Genomic DNA, 6,080 nt, shown 5'->3' on the forward strand with positions numbered 1-6,080 from the left:
TAGCGGGATCCCGGCAGGGCTTCGCCAAGCACAAGCGGGGAGGAAGAGGTGTCACGGGAGGGAGGGAGGCGCCAGGGCTTCAGGTGCGGCTGCCCTCCCTCCCCTCCACTATATATAGGGGCCTAGGGTGGCGCCGGCCCCTTGTAGATCCCATCTAGGGAAGGGAGCGGCAGCCCTAGGGGTGGCTTGGCCTCCAAGCCAAGTGGAGGCGCCCCCACCCCTTAGGGTTTCCAAACCCTAGGCGCATGGGAGGCCCAAGGGGGGCGCACCAGCCCACCAGGGGCTGGTTCCCACGCCCCTTCAGCCCATTGGGCCCTCCGGGATAGGTGGCCCCACCCGGTGGACCCCCGGGACCCATCCGCTGGTCCCGGTACATTATCGATGACCCCCGAAACTTTCCCGGTTGCCGAAACTGGACTTCCTATATAGAAATCTTTACCTCCGGACCATTCCGGAACTCCTCGTGACGTCCGGGATCTCATCCGGGACTCCGAACAACTTCCGGGTTACCGCATACTAATATCTCTACAACCCTAGCATCACCGAACCTTAAGTGTGTAGACCCTACGGGTTCGGGAACCATGCAAACATGACCGAGACAACTCTCCGGCCAATAACCAACATCGGGATCTGGATACCCATGTTGGCTCCCACATGTTCCACGATGATCTCATCGGATGAACCGCGATGTCGAGGATTCAATCAATCCCGTATTCAATTCCCTTTGTCTATCGGTATGATACTTGCCTGAGATTTGATCATCGGTATCCCGATACCTCATTCAATCTCGTTACCGGCAAGTCTCTTTACTCGTTCCGTAACACATCATCCCGTGATCAACTCCTTGGTCACATTGTGTACACCATGATGATGTCCTACCGAGTGGGCCCAGAGATACCTCTCCGTTACACGGAGTGACAAATCCCAGTCTCGATTCGTGCCAACCCAACAGACACTTTCGGAGATACCCGCAGTGCACCTTTATAGCCACCCAGTTACGTTGTGACGTTTGGTACACCCAAAGCATTCCTATGGTATCCGGGAGTTGCACAATCTCATGGTCTAAGGAAATGATACTTGACATTAGAAAAGCTTTAGCGTACGAACTACACGATCTTGTGCTAGGCTTAGGATTGGGTCTTGTCCATCACATCATTCTCCTAATGATGTGATCCCATCATCAACGACATCCAATGTCCATGGTCAGGAAACCGTAACCATCTATCGATCAACGAGATAGTCAACTAGAGGCTTACTAGGGACATGGTGTTGTCTATGTATCCACACATGTATCTGAGTTTCCTATCAATACAATTCTAGCATGGATAATAAACGATTATCATGAACAAGGAAATATAATAATAACTAATTTATTATTGCCTCTACGACATATTTCCAACATGTTCTGCTGGGGAAACTTCCCTCCCAGAGGGGGGAATCATCGCCATCGTCATCACCAATGCTCCTCTCATCGGGAGAGGGCAATCTCCATCAACATCTTGATCAGCACCATCTCATCTCAAAACCCTAGTTCATCTCTTGTATCCAATTCTTGTCTCCAAGTCCGGGATTGGTGCTAGTAGGTTGCTAGTAGTGTTAATTACTCCTTGTAGTTGATGCTAGTTGGTTTAATTGGTGGAAGATCATATGTTCAGATCCTATATGCACATTAATACCCCTCTGATTATGAACATGTTTGTGCTTTGTGAGTAGTTATTTTTGTTCCTGAGGACATGGGAGAAGTCTTGCTATTAGTAGTCATGTGAATTTGGTATTCGTTCGATATTTTGATGAGATGTATGCTGTCTCTCCTCTAGTGGTTTTATGTGAACGTCGACTACATGACACTTCATCATTGTTTGGGCCTAGAGGAAGGCATTGGGAAGTAATAAGTAGATGATGGGTTGCTAGAGTGACAGAAGCTTGAACCCTAGTTTATGCGTTGCTTCGTAAGGGGCTGAATTGGATCCATATGTTTCATGTTATGGTTAGGTTTACCTTAATACTTTTGTTGTATTTGCGGATGCTTGCAATAGAGGTTAATCATAAGTGGGATGCTTGTCCAAGTAAGGGCAGCACCCAAGCACCGGTCCACCCACATACCAAGTTATCAAAGTACCGAACGCGAATCATATGACGTGATGAAAACTAGCTTGACGATATTCCCATGTGTCCTCGGGAACGCTTTACATCATATAAGAGTTTGTCCAGGCTTGTCCTTTGCTACAAAAAGGATTGGGCCACCTTGCTGCACCTTATTTACTTTTGTTACTTGTTGCTCGTTACAATTATCTTATCACAAAACTATCTGTTACCACTTATTTCAGTACTTGCAGAGAATACCTTGCTGGAAACCGCTCATCATTTCCTTCTACTCCTCGTTGGGTTCGACACTCTTACTTATCTAAAGGACTACTATAGACCCCCTATACTTGTGGGTCATCAAGACTCTTTTCTGGCGCCATTGCCGGGGAGTGAAGCGCCTTTGGTAGGTGGAATTTGTAAGGAAAAATTTATATAGTGTGCTGAAATTTACTGTCACTTGTTACTATGGAAAGTAATCCTCTGAGGGGCTTGTTCGGGGTATCTTCACCCCGACCAGTAGAGCAAAGAGTTGCTCCTCAACCTACTGAACCTACTGAAAATGAAAATGCTTGCTTTGAAATTCCTTTGGGTATGGTAGAAAAACTGCTAGCTAATCCTTTTTTAGGAGATGGAACAAAACATCCTGATGAACATCTAATATATGTGGATGAAGTTTGTGGATTATTTAAGCTTGCAGGTGTACCCGGAGATGTTGTTAAGAAGAAGGTCTTCCCTTTATCTTTGAGGGGAGATGCATCGACATGGTATAGGCTATGTGATGATATGGAGTCTTGGAATACAAACGATTGAAATTGGAATTTCATCAAAAGTTTTATCCTATGCATCTTGTTCATCGTGATCGCAATTATATATATAATTTTTGGCCTCGCGAAGGAGAAAGCATCGCTCAAGCTTGGGGGAGGCTTAAATCAATGTTATATTCATGCCCCAATCATGAGCTCTCAAGAGAAATGATTATTCAAAATTTTATGCTCGGCTTTCTGATAACAATCGCACCATGCTTGATACTTCTTGTGCTGGCTCTTTTATGATGAAGACTATTGAATTCAAATGGGATTTATTGGAAAGAATTAAATGCAACTCCGAAGATTGGGACCTCGACAATGGTAAGGAGTCAGGTATGACACCTAGTTTTGATTGTGTTAAATCTTTCATGGATACCGATATTTTTCGTAAATTTAGCACTAAATATGGACTTGACTCTGAGATAGTAGCTTCTTTCTGTGAATCTTTTGCTGCCTATGTTGATCTCCCCAAGGAGAAGTGGTTTAAATATCATCCTCCCATAGAAGTAAAAGTAGCTGCACCTATTAAAGTTGAAGAAAAGACTATTACTTATAATGATCCTATTGTTCCTACTTCTTATGTTGAGAAACCACCTTTCCCTGTTAGGATAAAGGATCATGCTAAAGCTTCAACTGTGGTTCGTAAAAGCAATATTAAAACATATACACCTCCTGAGCAAGTTAAAGTTGAACCTAATATTGCTATTGTTAAAGATCTCTTGTCTGATAATATAGATGGGCATGTTATTTATTTCTATGATGAAACTGCTAGAATTGCTAAACCCCGTGATACAGATAAACCTAGACCTGTGGTAGGCATGCCTGTTATTTCTGTTAAAATAGGAGATCATTGTTATCATGGCTTATGTGATATGGGTGCTAGTGCTAGTGCAATACCTATTGACTTATACAAGAAATTATGCATGACATTGCACCTGTTGAGTTAGAAGATATTGATGTCACAATTAAACTTGCCTAATAGAGATACTATTTCACCAATGGGAATTGTTAGAGATGTTGAAGTCTTGTGTGGGAAAACTAAATATCCTGCTGATTTTCTTGTTCTTGGTTCCCCACAAGATAGTTTTTGTCCCATTATATTTGGTAGACCCTTCTTAAATACTGTTAATGCTACCATAGATTGCAAAAGGGATGTTGTTACTGTCGGTTTAGATGATATGACTCATGAATTTAATTTTTCTAAATTTAGTAGACAACATCGTGAAGAAGAATTACCTAGTAAGGATGAAATTATTGGTCTTGCTTCTATTGCCGTACCTCCTAGTGATCCTTTAGAACAATATTTGCTAGACCATGAAAATGATATGTTTATGAATGAAAGAAGGGAATTAGATGAAGTATTCTTTAAACAGGAACCTATTCTGAAACATAATTTACCTGTTGAAATCCTAGGGGATCCTCCTCCACCCAAGGGTGATCCCGTGTTTGAGCTTAAACCATTACCGGATACTCTTAAATATGCTTATCTTGATGAGAAAAAGATATATCCTGTTATTATTAGTGCTAACCTTTCAGAACATGAAGAAGAGAGATTATTGAAAATTCTGAAGAAGCACCGTGCTGCTATTGGGTATACTCTTGATGATCTTAAGGGCATTAGTCCCACTCTATGCCAACATAAAATTAATTTGGAAGAAGATGCTAAACCAGTTCGTGATCATCAACGCCGTCTGAATCCTAAAATGAAAGAAGTGGTAAGAAAGGAGATACTAAAGCTCCTTGAGGCAGGTATAATTTACCCGTTGCTGATAGTCAGTGGGTAAGTCCTGTCCATTGTGTCCCTAAGAAGGGAGGTATTACTGTTGTTCCTAATGATAAAGATGAATTGATTCCTCAAAGAATTATTACTGGTTATAGGATGGTAATTGATTTCCGCAAATTAAATAAGGCTACTAAAAAGGATCATTACCCCTTACCTTTTATCGATCAAATGCTAGAAAGATTATCCAAACATACACATTTTTGCTTTCTAGATGGTTATTCTGGTTTCTCTCAAATACCTGTGTCAGCCAAAGATCAATCAAAGACTACTTTTACATGCCCTTTTGGTACTTTTGCTTATAGACGTATGCCTTTTGGTTTATGTAATGCACCTGCTACCTTTCAAAGATGCATGATGGCTATATTCTCTGACTTTTGTGAAAAGATTTGTGAGGTTTTCATGGACGACTTTTCCGTCTATGGATCTTCTTTTGATGATTGCTTGAGCAACCTTGATCGAGTTTTGCAGAGATGTGAAGAAACTAATCTTGTCTTGAATTGGGAAAAGTGCCACTTTATGGTTAATGAAGGTATTGTCTTGGGGCATAAAGTTTCTGAAAGAGGTATTGAAGTTGATAAAGCCAAGGTTGATGCTATTGAAAAGATGCCATGTCCCAAGGACATCAAAGGTATAAGAAGTTTCCTTGGTCATGCCGGTTTTTACAGGAGGTTCATTAAGGAGTTCTCAAAAATCTCTCGGCCTCTGACTAATTTATTACAAAAGATATACCATTTGTTTTTGATGATGATTGTGTAGAAGCATTTGAAATACTTAAAAAAGCATTGATCTCTGCACCTATTGTTCAGCCACCTGATTGGAATTTACCCTTTGAAATTATGTGTGATGCTAGTGATTATGCTGTAGGTGTTGTTCTAGGACAAAGAGTTGATAAGAAACTAAATGTTATTCAATATGCTAGTAAAACTCTAGACAATGCTCAAAGAAATTATGCTACTACTGAAAAAGAGTTCTTAGCAGTTGTATTTGCCTGTGATAAGTTTAGACCTTATATTGTTGATTCTAAAGTAACTATTCACACTGATCATGCTGCTATTAAATATCTTATGGAAAAGAAAGATGCTAAACCTAGACTTATTAGATGGGTTCTCTTGCTACAAGAATTTGATTTGCATATTGTTGATAGAAAAGGAGCTGAGAACCCCGTTGCAGACAACTTGTCTAGGTTAGAAAATGTGCTTGATGACCCACTACCTATTGATGATAGCTTTCCTGATGAGCAATTAAATGTCATAAATGCTTCTCATACTGCTCCATGGTATGTTGATTATGCTAATTACATTGTTGCTAAGTTTATACCACCTAGTTTCACATACCAGCAAAAGAAAAAGTTCTTCTATGATTTGAGGCATTACTTTTGGGATGACCCACATCTTTATAAAGAAGGA

Source organism: Triticum aestivum, chromosome 7A (assembly GCF_018294505.1).
Source record: "Triticum aestivum cultivar Chinese Spring chromosome 7A, IWGSC CS RefSeq v2.1, whole genome shotgun sequence".
Lineage (NCBI taxonomy): Eukaryota > Viridiplantae > Streptophyta > Magnoliopsida > Poales > Poaceae > Triticum > Triticum aestivum.